The sequence below is a fragment of the Notamacropus eugenii genome, chromosome 1 (assembly GCF_028372415.1).
Source record: "Notamacropus eugenii isolate mMacEug1 chromosome 1, mMacEug1.pri_v2, whole genome shotgun sequence".
Classification (NCBI taxonomy): Eukaryota; Metazoa; Chordata; class Mammalia; order Diprotodontia; family Macropodidae; genus Notamacropus; species Notamacropus eugenii.
In genome coordinates, this window is record NC_092872.1 from 620,203,540 (window position 1) to 620,219,516 (window position 15,977).

Consider the following 15,977-nt stretch of genomic DNA (forward strand, 5'->3'; position numbering starts at 1 on the left):
AACAATCTCTTTCCTTAAGGAGGTTAAATTCTACAAGGAGAAGACAACAAGGACAAGTTGGAAAAGTGGTGTAATGGGTTGGGGCAGGGAGTGGTTGGGAAGGGAAATAGGAGTGAACTGTGTTAGAAGTGAAGATGGTTGTCATGGGTACTTCCACAAATGGAGGCTGGGGAGGAACTCCCCAAAGAGAGTAGGAGGGTGGTGAGTGGAGTCATTTGTCACTGTGAAGAAACTGCTGGGGAAGAGGTGGGAAAGACATAGAAGGCTGAACTAGGTTAGCAGTTGAATACATTCCTTAACCTTTTTAACCCTTACGTAATTATGGAAATAATTATGATTCTATACGTTATAGAAATTACCAAATGGAGAGAGAATTGTCAGTTAGTAAAAATTTATTAAGCACCTACTATGTGCTAGGCTCTGTGCTAAGTGCTAAGGATACAAATATGAAAAAAGAAACCGTTCCTGACCTCAAGGAGTTTATAATATAAAGGGGAAGACAAAACACAAAAAGGAGGTGAAAGGGGGTAAGGGAGGAGCAGGTATAGGCCAAGGGAGGCTGGTGGAGAAGTCAGTCAGAGAAGTCCTAAAGTAGGACTCTCAGCCACGTGAGAAATGATGAGATATCTGAGGTGAACTCTCTCTCTTTAAATTGAGGTTTGAAGTTCATAGACTCATCTTCTAATCAGAAAGGTAGAGGATATTGATCAAGTGGGGTAGCTAAGTTACACAATAGGTAGAGCACTGAGCCTGGAGTCAGGAAAAGTCATCTCTCTGAGTTCAAATCCAACCTCAGACCCTAGACAAGTCATTTAATCCTGTTTGCCTCAGGTTCCAAATCTGTAAAATGAGCTAGAGAAACCACTCCAGGATCTCTGCCAAGAAACCCTCACATGGGATCATGGAGAACTGGACATGACTGAAAAATAACTTAACAGCAACAATATTGATGAGGTAGGGTAGCAAAGAGGATGAGATCTTACAGGATGATGAGGGAGCTTTCTGGAGCAGAATACTGAAACATGACCTTTTATCATGTCACGTGTCACAAAAGGTTAAGAGATTTATATCACTGCTAACCTGACTCAACCCCCTCTACCCCCATGACTTTCCCATCTCTTCCACAGCAGTTCTTTCACAGTAACAATGACTCCACTCCCTAGCCTCCTACTCTCTTTGGGGAGTTCCTCCCCAACCTCCATTTGTGGAAGTATCCATGACAACCATGTTCACTTCTAACCCAGCTCAATCCCATTTCCCTTCCCAACCTCTCCCCCCTTCACACTACTTTTCCTCCTTGCCCTTCTTGTCTTCCCCTTGTAAAATGGAACCTCCTTGAGGAAAGGGAAAGAAAGTTGTTCCTTTTGCTTGTGGTGCTTTGCACTTCTTTGTGCTTTGCGCAGTATCCAGCCCATGGTAAGCACTTAATAAACGCTTCATCTAGTTGAATCTATAAAGGATGTAGATATGTTTGCTTCAGTGAACAGGGAGCTCACATAATTTAAACTCAATTGAAAATTTATGGACTATACTCAAGGCTAGATTTTTTAAAAATGGGCTGTTAATGTCCAGATATGTTTTCGTAAAGATCTAAGATGTGTCAAAATCTTGTGAGCTCAATGCCACATTGTATACAAATGCTTACAGTAAAAGGAGGACCTATTCTACATTAAAAATTGTTTAAAGATATTAAAAACTTTTAAGATTCATAGTAGAAATCAATAAGTATAATTCTTTTGCTTTGTCTCAAGCAAATTGAATTTTAGTAACTCACTTAACTTCTGAAGACCTCAGTTTCCTTATCTGTAAAATGAGAAAATTGAACTAAATCTTGTTTAAATTCCCTGCCTTTAGAACGACTCTGATCTTACGATTTTATGACTAAATTTTCCTGTGCACACTCTTATGTTACGATCCCAGCTTAGTTAGGGATTGAATGATTTGTAATTGACTCCTAATGCCTCTGTATTAAGTACCCAGCTAAGGCCTCTGTTATTCCCAAAAGACATCGTTTCTAAAGGCATTGGCAGATAGTCTTCCAGCCTTTGCTTGAATGCATTTAGAGATGCTACTTTATAGTTTAATGGTTCAAGAGATAAATAATTGATAAATAATTTTCATTTTAAGTTTACTTTTTTTAATATATACAGTGTTTGGCCTCAGGGAACATCTCCTTCTTCCTTCATGAAGAGGAAGCTGGTAGCACAGTAAATAGAGCTCTGAGCCTGAAGTCAGCAAGACATGAATTCGAATATGACCTCAGACACTTACTGATTGTGTGACCTTGGGCAAGTCATTTAACCTTTGTTTGCCTCCGTTTCTTCATCTGTAAAATGGAAATCATATCTATTTTGCAGGGTTGTGAGAATCAGATATGATAATAATTGTAAATTACTGAGCACAGTGCCTGGCATATACCAGGTGGTTAATAGATGCTTATTCCATGTCCTTCCCTTTGTTTCTCTTCCCTATAAAGTGTGGTGCCTACATCTTCTTAGAAAATTCAATTCAATCAATAAACATTTATTAAACACCTACTAGGTACAAAGCCCAGTGTTAAACATAGGGGATGCACAGGAGTTTATGGTCTACTGAGAGTTGTGAAGGAAAGTGACATGATGCATCGCCAGATAAGTAAATACAAAGTATATGCAAAATAATACAAGGCAATAGGGGCAGGTAGACAGCACCATAGTGATTAAGAGTGCCACATTTGAAGTCAGGAAGATGTGAGTTCAAATGCTGCCTTAGACCCTTATGGACCGTATGACCCTGGACTAGTTACTTAATCTGTTTGCCTCAGTTTCCTCTTCTGTAAGATGGGGATCGAAAAAGCATCTCCTTCACAAGGTTGTTGTGAAGATTAAATGAAATATCATATGTTACAATGATTATAAACCTTTGAGTACTGGTAGTAATAATAGTGATTACTTATTTCAAGAAGGAAAGAAAGTTAACAGCTTGGTGAAACAGAACAGCACCACTATGATATTAATGAGAAGAAATTGGGACTTTTTGAACTAACACATCATTGGCATCCTAAATGAGGTTGGCTAAAATATGTGTAAATATGCATAATGTGTTTCCTCTTGAATTGTACTTTGAATTTGGGGTAGGAAGCCATTGGGGAAAATCAAAGCTCTGCATTGCTCCTTCCCCTTGCCAGTACTAATTCACAGTGGGAGGAGGAGGAGAGAAAACAATCAACTCCTCCTAAATGTAAAATATGACACACACAAAAAGGAAAGTCACTGAATTATGGAATCATAAAATTTCCTGGGCCAGAAAGTACCTTGCAGGTCATCTCCCTAGCTTAAATCTGTCTGCTACATAAAACCGAGAGAGAAGGCAATTTCTTATTCAGAAACATTGGAAGTAAAATCTAAAGTATAAGTTGGAAGAATCCATCCAGGAAGAGACAGAGGGTTAATTTGGCACTGCTAGAGCTTCTTAGGGAAAATGTTCCCCTCTTTAAACTTTGAATAAACTTTTTTATTTGTTTGTTTCAAATAAAACTGTAATTAGCTGCAGGAACACTCAGCTGTGTGTATAGAAGAATAGGATACATCTTTTAGATTGGGAATGAATCCTAGAAACATGAAGTGTCAGCGTTGGAAGGGATTAATCTTTTTATTTCATGTTGGACAGTGAGCCTTTGGCTTGAGGTAAAGTAACCTGAATTAGGGCCCATAACTTTTTAGTGGTAAAGCTGGGAATAGATCCCTGTTAAGGGCTGGTCAGTGTTTACCCTTCATACACTTCTAATTTGAACCACCAGGTGACAGTAGGGAGCTGCCCTCCCTACCCCAGACTGTGAGCGCATCCTGCAGGGTCAAAGTACTGAATTAGTGCTTTTACTTTTTATAGTTCACATCTATCCCTTAGTTCAGCATTGCTGCATGAGATACCACTCTATGCTCAAATGAGATAAGTTCTTAGCACAGACCCTGGTACATAGTAGGTCCCATAGAAATGCTTATACTCTTATCTTTATGGAGCAGTGTCTGGATTTGTATAGCTCTGGGGATCTACCCAATGTGTATTTGGTTCTAAGTCTGCACGCTCTGGTTAAACCTGCTTCTTTTTTGAGTCTGTATTTCAAAAGACCTTAATACAGCAAGTTTGGTCTTCCTGGAAACAGACGTGCTACATACATCTTTTTTAGTCTTTAAGAGAATCAGTAATTCTTAATGACTAGAAAACAAAATGTTATGGCTCTCTCTACATCCATGTTCTTTTTTCTAATAATGCTTCCTGTTAAGACAAGTCTGTGAGGTGGTGTCATAATACTGACTCTAGAGTACCACTTAATTAGTATGCCTAATAATAGAAAGAGTGATAGCCCCTAGATACTGAGAGCCTGCTCCGCACACTTCCAGGAAAGGCCTCCTCCAGCACCATATCATGGGATGGAAATTCTGGAAGAGCAATCCATCAGGGCGTCAGCGAAGATATGCTTCACCAAGTTAGTTCCAATATAGGCCTGGTGACAAACTATAGTCCTTTCCTTCTGCTTTCTCTCCTTGACCCCCTCTTTCTTCCTCTCCCTGTTTCTCTCTTGCTTTCCCTCCTATCCCCTTTCTTCCTCTTCTTTCCCTATTCTTCTTCTTCTCCATTTGTGTTTTAAGATGTTTCTCACAAAATAGTTGGACTCAGGCATGTTTTTATGCTCCTTCTTGCTTTGTTTTTTTCTTTCTTTCATTCTTTCTATGTACCTATATCTATCATCTGTCTCCATGTCTATCTCTTATCTATCTATCTATCTATCTATCTATCTGTCTGTCTGTCTGTCTGTCTGTCTGTCTGTCTGTCTTATATGCCTATTGCGCACAGCATCTCAAGGAAACAACTATCCACTGGGTCAAGGAAAGGCTTCAATTTGAATCAAAAGAAGGACTACCCACACTGAAGAAACTGTAGCTCTTTGGAGGGTAAAGTATTTAATACACACACACACACACACACACACACACACACACACACACACACACACACACACACAGACCCTGAACAGTGCTGAATTAATTATGTGTTATGACTAAGCCTATATGAAACATCTGTTTTTCTTGAGGTGAACAAACACATGCTTGCAATGCAGGTGCTGCCTTCATTAAATAATGATAAAAATCAAGAATTTAAATTTGACAGAAATATTTTGTCACATTCAAAGGAAAATCAAACTAATGGTGAATACAGTAGAAATATAGTAAGTTGCCTTTCTTCCCCACCTAAAGCCTGATTTTGAATAGATCTAATACGACTTTTTTTTTAGTCAGAGTTTATGAGTTGGTTGCTTATGTTCATATCTGAATGATAGCAGTTCCATGGGAGCAACAGAACTGTTGTACAATAATTTTTAACCAATGTCTTCATCATCCCCACCTTAGTAGGGAGCAGAACTTGGATCTGAATCTTGGCCTTTATTATATAAGTACCTACTATGTGCCAGGAACTGTGCCAAGTAAGTGCAAGAGACACAAAAAAAGCAAAGCAAAACAAAATGACATGATCCTTGATCTCCAGGAGCTCACAGGGTAATGATAGGTATGTTTCAGAAGAAATAACCCAGGTACATTCAAGTGTACAACAGTCATGTTTTCGTAGAGCTACCTGATAAAATTAAATTTTATTTAATTCAACAAATAATGATTAAATAGCTATTATTTTATGGGGAAGGTGCTAGGTACTAGTAATTAAAAGAAAAAGGAAAGTCCCTGCCCTCAAAGAACTTATATTATTTAGGGAATAGGGAAGGATACAACATTTACTCAGATAAGCATAATACAATGTAAACTGAAGAAAAGAGCACTCCCTGGTGTTTTAGAGAAGGTTTCACAGAAGATGTTTCAACAGAGGTATGCCTTGAAGGGAGAAAGGATGCTGAAAGGCAGAGCAGAGAAAGGTAGGCATCCCACTCATGGGGACATTGGAAACCTACAAAAATGCACCGATGACATATTTCACAGAAATTCTGTTTTCACAGTGACTGGGCTCATTAATGGAAAGTGGGGTTGGTGGGATTTTTGAACCAAATGCTTGCCATTGCTCAAAGCAGTGACCACAGTCTGTTGCTGTGGGTTTTCTACACCTTTTCCATCCAGTATCCTGGAAGTTGAAGGGGTATCAGGTTCATAAGACCTCCAAATGCCAGAGTCCAGACAACAGATATCTCAAAGAGCACAGGGAAAGGGGCAAAAGTCAAGGACAATACTGTCACTGACTTTGGGACATAGAATCATCATCACCATCAAGTTCTCTGCCATATTCTATTTCTTAGGACACCTACCACCTGTTGGGTACTGCCTACCAAAGACTCTTCCTCAAAATGAAAGTTCTAGGAGGGAATTCATCCACAGAAAAAGAGAGTTACAAGGATGAAAGAAGAAGGCAGCTGAGGAGGCATGGTGACTAAGTCCAAAGAAAGAAGCAGGACTAGTCTAGGACCTTCCTCAAAATGGAGGTGGTAGGCTGGATATAGGTACCAACAAGGGGAAGGAGGGCTGGTGCCCTCTGTGGTTTTTGGTAGCAGATTTTGTTTATTTGCATAAAATATTTGGTTATTGTACCTTTCTTTTCCACAGATGAATTTTCTGCCTCCCTGATTTGAGATAACAAGGAAGAGTATCTAGGCAGAACTTCTTAACCATTTCTGTGTGTCATGGACACTTTTTGCCAAACCCTGGGGAAGCCCATAGACCCCTTCTCAGAATATTTTAAACACCTAAGATATTCAGGATTACAAAGGAAACAAATTAGATTAAAATATAGTTATAGTTCACAGACCTTAGGTTAAGAACTTCTGGTCATAGGTAGTATAGTAGATATAGCACTAGGGTTCCTGTAGTCAGGAAGATGAGTTCAAATCCAGCCTTGGATACCAGATATGGGATCATTTAATCTCTGCCTAAGTTTACTCAACTATAAAATGGAAATAATAATAGCACCTACTTTGCTTTGAGGGTTTTTGTGAGGATGAAATGAGATAATATTTATAAAATGCATATCACAATGCCTGGCACACAGTAGGTACTATACAAATGCTGCTGCTTCTCCTAGGGTCCCTTGGAGGGCACTGAGAAGGCTGACACTGGCCTCTTTTACCTCTGCATGAATTCCAAAAATCTTAGAATCAGGATTATAGAATTTAAAGTTATAAACAGTTTTTACCTTTATCTTAGAGGTTATTCCCCGCTCCCACTTTCTAGTCATTCAAAAAGCATTTATTAAATGCCTTTGGAGCCTCCCAAACACTGAACTAGCTCTGGCAATGTGCGCACCAACCTCAGTATCAGTGTGTACATCCTTGGAAAGTACACTACCAAGGTAAGTGAACTTATCCACAGCATTCAAAAAAGTGTGGGAGAGAAAAGATATTAGACTGACTACCAAACTGAAGGTCTACAGAGCTGTTGTATTGACCTCATTGTTGTATGCCTGTGAAACACGGACAGTCTACCAACGCCATGCCAGGAAACTGAATTGCTTCTATTTGAACTGTCTTAGGAAGATTCTGAGGATCACCCGGCCGGATAAAATACTAAACACTAAAGTCTTTGCTTGAGCTGAACTGCCAAGCATTCAAACTATGCTTCAAAGAACGCAACTGGGATGGGCTAGCCACATTGTTCGAATGCAAAATATATGTTTGCCAAAAAGACTATTTTATGGAGAACTCACATGGGGCAGGCAATCACATGGTGGTCAGAAAAAGTGATACAAGGACACTCTCAAGGTATCTCTCAAGAACTTTGGATTTGACAGTGCAACATGGGAGACATTGGCACAGGTCCGCTCTGCATAATGTGTCCAGATCAGAAAGGGTGCTGTGCTCTGTGAGCAAAGCAGAATTGAGACAGCACAAAGTACACATAGGTTGTGCAAATGTGGAGTGTCCACCCCAAAAATTCATATGGACTATCTGTGCCCAACCTGTGGTAGAGCATTCCAAACTCGAATTGGTCTGATCAGCCACAGTTGGACACACTGAAACTTCACTCTATCATGGTGATGTCATTTTGGTCCTCTTCGAAAACAAATGACAACAATCAACCAACCAATTAAATGCCTACTATGTACACAAGACTATGCCAAACACTGGGGATACAAAGAAAGTCAAATGTAACAACAACAGCAGCAACAATAAAGCAACCAGCCACTTCCTGCTCTCAAGTAGCTTATGATCTAATGGACAAGAAAGGTTAAGTAACCAAGGCTACAAAGCAAGTGTGACACCTCCCTTCCCAATTCTCCTGACTCTTAAAGATTGGGCACTTTCCAATTCCTCACACCGACCTGATCACACATACCAACCTGATCACATATAGATCAGTGATTTCCAAATTCTAAAGACATAAAATTATTGATCAATTAAAACGCGATTGTATTAATCCTAAGCATTTAAACTAATACCATATTATCATATTTCCATCCCTGCATAATAATAATGTCACATTTCTATTGTGAATGAAGGCCTGTGGAGCTTCTTTTTTCTAGCAGTTCTCTGAGATGTGGTACCACCAAACAATTTCCAGATGAAGAAACTGAGGCTTAGGCTAAAATGACTTGCCTGAAGCCACTCAGATACTGAGTGCCAAATCCAGGACCTGGACCTAGGTCTTCAAGCCTCTAGTAGAGCCCTCTTTCCCCCATGCCAAGGGTTTGCAATAAGGCACTGTATGTACTTTCTGTAGTTGAGAATCAGCAGAAAATAGGACCTTTAAACAGATGTGATAATTAAAGCACATAATTCTAAATTGAATAGTAGGAAAAGAGGTGACAAAAGCAAATATTCTATTTTGCTTTTACCTGGCTATTTTTATATTATTATTTTTAATGTGTTTTGACACCTCAGCTGGTACATGTATCCTCACCCTGATCTTTACATCCTATATTTTGGGTAGTATAATTAAATTGCTTAAGTGACTTACGTGACTGGCACATCTGGTCCAGGTGTGTGTGGGGTAGGGAGGAAGACAGTGGCATAGCACATATGAAGAGATGGTCCACGCAAATTAATTGCTCACATGTATTTTATTTGCAAAGATGGCCACACCTCAGGGGAAGCAGCCAGACTAACAGGAAGGCAAAACAAAATTTCAGCCCAATCGTTATTTTAGCTTCACTTCAACTCTGCCATCTTTGGAAGCTGGCTTGCCTGCAGGCAGTAGGGTGGACCAAACGGTCTTTTGAAGCCATCCAGGAATAGTACTTTACAAACCAAATTTTTCCATTCAGAGAAATAAGAATATAGTGCAATGTTTAATGATACCATACTTGGTACCATACCATGTAGATACTAATGTAAAGATATTAATTTTGAAGTAAATATATGCAATGCAATTATCTTTTATGATAACAACTCCTTTAGAAAGGATTTTAAAGTTTGCAAAGTGTTTTTGTAACCTATTTTTACCTCCTTTGATCCTTATAACTCTAGGACAGGGATACCTGTCTTAATACTGTCTTCCAATTTTAGGGAGATGAAAGTTGAGACTTAAAGAGAAATTATTTCCTCTGGTTGTACAGTGAATCAGTAGTAGAGTGGGAACTCAAATCCAGGTGCTAAGTCCAGGGATTTTTTCCATTTCTGTTTGGTCTTAAATTCTAAGTGAAATTAAGATAAAGTTCTAACTAAAATTTAAAAGATCTCTTGACTTATACTATAATAGTTTTTCTCTCAAAAATTAAAATTCTGTTCGGTAAGATTAGCACATAAGATTAGCTGGTCATGGTAGATGAGGTCCCTTCTATCTTGAGCTCCAATGATCCCATGATAAATACATACAGAAAAACACAATAATACTTGATAAGTACACATAAAGGGCAGCTAAGAAGAACAGAGGATAGAGTGCTAGGCCTGGAGTCAAGAAGACCTGAGTTCAAATTCTGTTTCAGACACCTAGTAGCTGTGTGACCCTGGGCAAGTCACTTAACCTTGTTTGCCCCAGTTTCCTCATCTGTAAAATAAGCTGGAGAAGGAAACCGCAAACCACTCCAATATCTCTGCCAGGAAAACCCCAAATGAGATCACAAAGTGTTGGACATGAGTGAAATGACTGAACAGAAACAAAGTACACAGAAGAGATGTTTATATTATAGAGCAGTGTCCAAGCCTGAGGGAAGATGCTTTACCTAAGATCCCACAAGTGAGGAGAAGCAGTCAGAATTCAAATCTAGTTTAACTGAATCCAAATCCATCACTGTTTTCAGTTTGCCCTATTCAGTTATAATCAGTCAGCAAGCATTTATGATGACACTGTGTGCCCTAGGTGGTGGGGATACAAAAACAAAAATGAAACAATATATATCTTCAAGGAAGTTACATTGTATCTGAGGACCCAACTATATGGTTTTCGTATGAATATACACTATATGGCATATTTATATACACATACATACACACATAGGGATACACACACTTACACATATGTAAATATATATAATTACATATATATGTAATATATCAGCAAAGGCTTCGTGAAGGGTGAGAGGGCTCAGGCATCTTAAAGGCAGGATGATCTTTTATTTAAGCTTTACACGTTCCCCTCCCTTCTCCCCTTTTCCCTGCTCCCCCAGATTCCTGTCCTTATCCCATAATACAATATATGCTAAGTCCTTGGTAATGGAATTAAATGATAGAACCACCACTAGAACCCAGGAGTCTTGATTCCTCACCCTGCATTTTTTTCCCCTCACCACCACAATGCCTTATCTTAGTCACACTGTCATCACTAAAGGGCAAAGACCTCTCCTCCCCACCCCCATTCGCTTCTTCCTTGTGGATCACCACTTTTGTTTGCAAGAAGGAAAACGACGTCATAGGAAGTTACTGAGCAATTCATTTTCATCCTCCAAGCTCTGAGTTTCATTGTTAGTATTGATTGAAGGTCTCTATTGTTCAATTTCAGCTGAAGCACCTGAGTCATTTTTCCTTAATGCAGAGCAGTGTTTGTTACAAGGTTTCATAGGACTATATGTCAATTCTGTCACTTCTAAATGGTGTGTTCTCCTAATACCCTACATCCATTCTGTAATATGAGGGATCCTCCTGAAAATATGCCAATAGACAGAGAGAAAGAGAGACAGAGACAGACAGACAGACATAGATAGATAGAGAAAGACAGCAAGACAGACAGATAGATAGATAGATAGATAGATAGATAGATAGATAGATAGATAGATAAAATGAAGAGAAACTTGCCCTTTCATGGATGGAGGATTTTGAAATGGTTTATTTCCAAAAGACTTATATTCTCCCCTTACAGTGATAATATTAATTATGAGCTTTTCTTGGTTTGTTTTAATATATTCGTATTTCAAAATCAATTTATGGGTAGATGTGATCCTGAAATGCAGGCTGTGAATTACATTTTTATATAATATTTAAATGCATAAGAAGACCGCTATGGAAGAAACTGTGCTAAATTCTTTTGTATAGATATTAGTCACTCAGTAATTACCTATTTAATAAATTAAATTTAAGTCAGTCAGCATTTTATTATGTTCCTACTATTGTTAAAGTTCTGTGCTTGGGGTTTTGGATACAAAAATGCAAAACAACATGGACTTATCTTCAAGGACATTACAATCTACTGGGAAAGGGATGGGTGGGAGAAGTGGCTGAGGAGGTAGGGGTGGGGGTTGGGTGGCATACTAGTGTTAAACAATTACACAAAATTGAATATGATAAGGCTCCTGATGACATGGACCCACTTAACTTTGATGATTGGTCTCTGGATCCAATTTATGCCTTTTCCCTGTGCAGAGTCTATGAACCAGGTTAAAAGAAGAATGTTCTCATTTATAGCCTCAGTGAGGACTTGTCATCGCTTCCTCATTTCCTAGGCTTATTCCAAGGAGATCTGCATAGGGATCCAACATTAGACTATTATCTTCTCAAGGGCAAGGTCTTCCTTCTGTCTCGTTTTGTATTCCTCAGTGCTTAGCACAGTGCCCGGGAACACAGTAGGCACTTAATACATGTTTATTCATCCATTGATCAGTGTCCCTTGCTAAATAGAACAAGTATGTCTCTATTTGTCTTTTCCTTTTCCTTTCTTTTTCCATCTTTTTTTAAATGATCCTTTACTTTTTCCAGAATAAGCTTTTGTTCCCCTAAAGCTCTGTTGCCTCACCACCCTTTCCACCAAAACACTCTTCTGCTCTTTCCGAACCACTTGATTTTAGTGAAGTTCAAGGGGAGAAAGAATAGGAAGATCAATGCCAGCCCATGTCATTTCAACACATGTCATTCTGGCCCATGTCTACCACCTTAGAACTATGGTAGTGGAAAGAACATTGAATTTTTGAAACAAAAGATAGAATTTCAAGTCCTGGCTCTGTAACTCTGACCAAAGGCATTTTTTCCCTTCTCCTTGACCCTCACTTTCCTCCTTCCTTTATTTAACTATCAAATGGCATGTCTAGCCAGAAAGTTGATCTTATTTATTAAAAGAACTGGGAATGAGAAAGTCTCAAACTCCCCACATCAGAAGGAGCTCTGGGGAAATGCTGATTTTTATGTGATTCCCAGAGAGGGGACAACTTTCTGACCACAAATCCATTTCTTTCTGATTGGCAATATTTGTCTCATTAGTCTAAGGGTAAGAGTGTTATTATTGTAGTTCAGTTATTTTAGTCATGTCCTATTCTTTGTTGACCCCATTTGAGATTTTCTTGACACAGATCCTGGGCTGTTTGCCATTTTCTTCTCCAGTTTATTTTACAGATGAGGAAACTGAGGCAAACTGGATTAAGTGACTTGCCCAAGGTCACACACTTAGTAAGTGTCTGAGGCCAGATTTCAACTCAGGAATATGAATCGTCCTGACCTCATCTGAACCTTATCCACTTGAACCACCTAGCTTCCCTGTCACATAGCTGGTAAGATCAGATCCAGGAGTACAAGCCAGGTTCCCAGTACTCTTCTCACCATACCTAGTATCCCAGGCTAGAACTCTAAATGAAATTCTCCATAGAAACATTGTTATAAATAGTTCTAAAGTTCTATAATTGTATTTGAACTGCATGTCAGTTACTTCAATAATTCAAGGGTTGGTGATTCCATCAGTGGGAGTATGCCTTTGCCTGAGCCAGATCCAATTCTTTAGTGATTTAGGAGTTAGCTTTCTAAGTTGCTATGGTTTATTTGTGTTTTTAGAGTATTCTCTGCAGCCTACCTTCCAGTGAGGAGTTTTTCAACACTTAGACAGGGGTAGAAGTGGACGAAAGATACACAATAATCTCTGGATCCATCAGGCACCTTTCAAGCATTAACGCATTATTAGAAATGATAATAAGTGTTATTAGTATTATGTGTTTGGCAATCTGCCAATAAGTGTGTGTTAAAAAACTACAACATTCCGGGCACTGTGCTAGGCACTGGGGAATACAAATATGATAGTGAGATAAACCCTGTCTTCTAGGGTCTCACATTTTATTGGGGGAAAACAACAGCTATATGTATATTTCTATTCTTTCTAGGTGAAGGGGTTGGGGATGCTAGAATCTGGGAAGAACAGGAAAAACTTCAACTAGAAGTCATTTTTCATAACTTCTCAGTGGCAGAGGTGAGGAGAAAATGTGTCCAGGTTTGGTAGCTAGCCAGTACAAGGACATGAAGCCAGGAATGGATTCTCTTACATATGGAACATGAAGGAGCCTGGCTTATCTGGACTGTAGAATAAATGAAATGAAATAAGCACAAGACTAATTAGGGGCAGGCTTGGGAAGGGTTTTGAATGCCAAAGAGAAGAATTTAGATTTTAGGAGTCATTGAAATTTGCTGAATAATGGAATGCTATGATTAGATGAGTGCTTTAGGAAAATCTCTTTGGAAGTTATGTGAAGGATGGGTTGCAGTGGGGAGAAATTTGAGCAGGGGAGATCAATTAGGAAGTTATTGTAAGGGTCCATGGAAGAGGTCATGAATGGCTGAACTGAGGTGGTAGCAGCTTTGAGAGATATTTATCAAAGGTATTAGTAAATTTGGCTTTACTGCTACCTCTTATGTACATCCTGTGAACTAAGAATTTTTTAAATATATTTTTAAATGCATTAAAGTTTTATTTAAAAATATTTTTAAAATCCTTGTAACCCAGCTATGTGAAAACAGGAAGCAGTCTGACTGGGCATACAAGCTGTAGTTTGCCAACCCCTGCTTTAGAGGATTAGTCTGGGAAGTGAACTCTGTACTATAGAATATCAATAGCAAAATATGTTCCTGATAGGTGTGCATCTTCTTATAAGAAATTTCTGGAAGGAAAATGTTCCATAAGCTGATGACTGATGACACCAGGATTTTCATGCATAAATTTGGGTATAAATTTGGAAGGAAATTTAGGAAATCTCATTATACAAAAGAAGAAACTGAGGCCCATGGAAGTGCTTTGTCCAAGACCACAGACAATTAGCATCTGATGTGATATTGGAATACCACATTCTCTGATTCTAGAGCCAATGTGCAGAAGGTTTTTACAGTTTGGTCTGTTGTGGCAAGTGAAATTTTTTGAGCGGACTTAAACATCAGCATCTAACACATTTCTGCAAGGAAAATATTTGCAAAGCATTTGGTGTATCTCTGCTGCTTCTATATCCTTAAAAAAATGTTTTCTACCATGCAGCAACTAAACATTCAAAAGGCTAACTCACAAATATGTAAAAAAATTCTTTAAGTGATGTGGTGCTGTTTGGAGTAGGGAATATGAATCAAAATGTTTCCAACCATATTGTTTTACTGTATCTTGTGAAGTTCAAGCAAGCAGCTGTCAGGCTACTTGCTAATTTGTGAACAGTTAAATGAGGGACTGCCTTTGAATTTTTCTTTTCTTTTTAAAAAATATATAATTTATTTATTTTTCAGTTCTTAACATTCATTTCCACAAGAATTTGAATTCAAAATTTTCTCCCCATCTCTCCCCACCCCCCACCCCAGGATAGCATGCACTCCATCCACCCCTTCCTCCAGCTTGTCCTCCCTTCTATTACCCATCTTTCTTTCATCCCCCCTTCCCCTCTGTTTTCCTGTAGGGCAGAATAGATTTCTATACTCCATTACCTGTATAGCTTAATTTCCAGTTGCAAGCTAAAACAATTTTTAACATTCATTACTAAAGCTTTGAGTTCCATATTCTCTCCCACCCTCCCCACACCTCATTGAGAAAACAAGCAATTCAATATTGGTCATAGATGTGTAACAATGCAAAACACTTCCATAATATTTATGCTGTAAAAGACTAACCATATTTCCCTCTATCCTATCCTGCCCTTCATTTATTCCATTCTTTCCCTTCATCTGTCCTCCCACTATAGTGTTTGCTTCTGATTATCCTTTTCCCCAATTTGCCATCCTTTCTATTATCTTCCCTCTTCTATCCCCTTCCCCCTTACCTTCCTGCAGGGTAACACAGGTTTCCATATCCAATTGAGTGTGTGTTATTCCTCCCTTAAGCCAAATCCCATAAGAGTAAGACTCAATTATTTCCTTTCATCTCCCCCCTCCTCCCCTTCATTGTAGAAGCTCTTTCTTCCCTCTTATATGTGAGATGGTTTGCTACATTCAACATCTCCCTTTCTCTTACCCCTAGTACATTCCATTCAAAAACATTTTATGTTTTTTAGGTATTTGCTCTTCATATTCAGCTCACCTTATGCCCTCTGTCTATGTATACATACACACGTATATATAAATACCTACACATATACAATATACACATACATACATATCCATATATAGTATATATATATATATATATATATATATATATATATATATATATATATATATATATATATATATATATATATATATATATATATATATATATACTCCCCTCTAGCTACTCTAAAACTGAAAAAACGGTCTTATGAGTTACAAATAGCATCTTTCCATGTAGGAACATGAACAGTTCAACTTTAATGAGTTCCTTAAGGCTGCTCTTTCCTGTTTACTTTTTCATGTTTCTCTTGATACTTGTATT

At 38.5% G+C, this 15,977-nt stretch overlaps 1 protein-coding gene across 4 annotated transcripts in view; it reads left to right on the forward strand.

Annotated features, from left to right (window-relative positions):
• Positions 1-15,977, forward strand: part of ZMAT4 (zinc finger matrin-type 4) — a 756,701-nt gene that overhangs the window by 383,198 nt on the left and 357,526 nt on the right. The window lies entirely within an intron of this gene.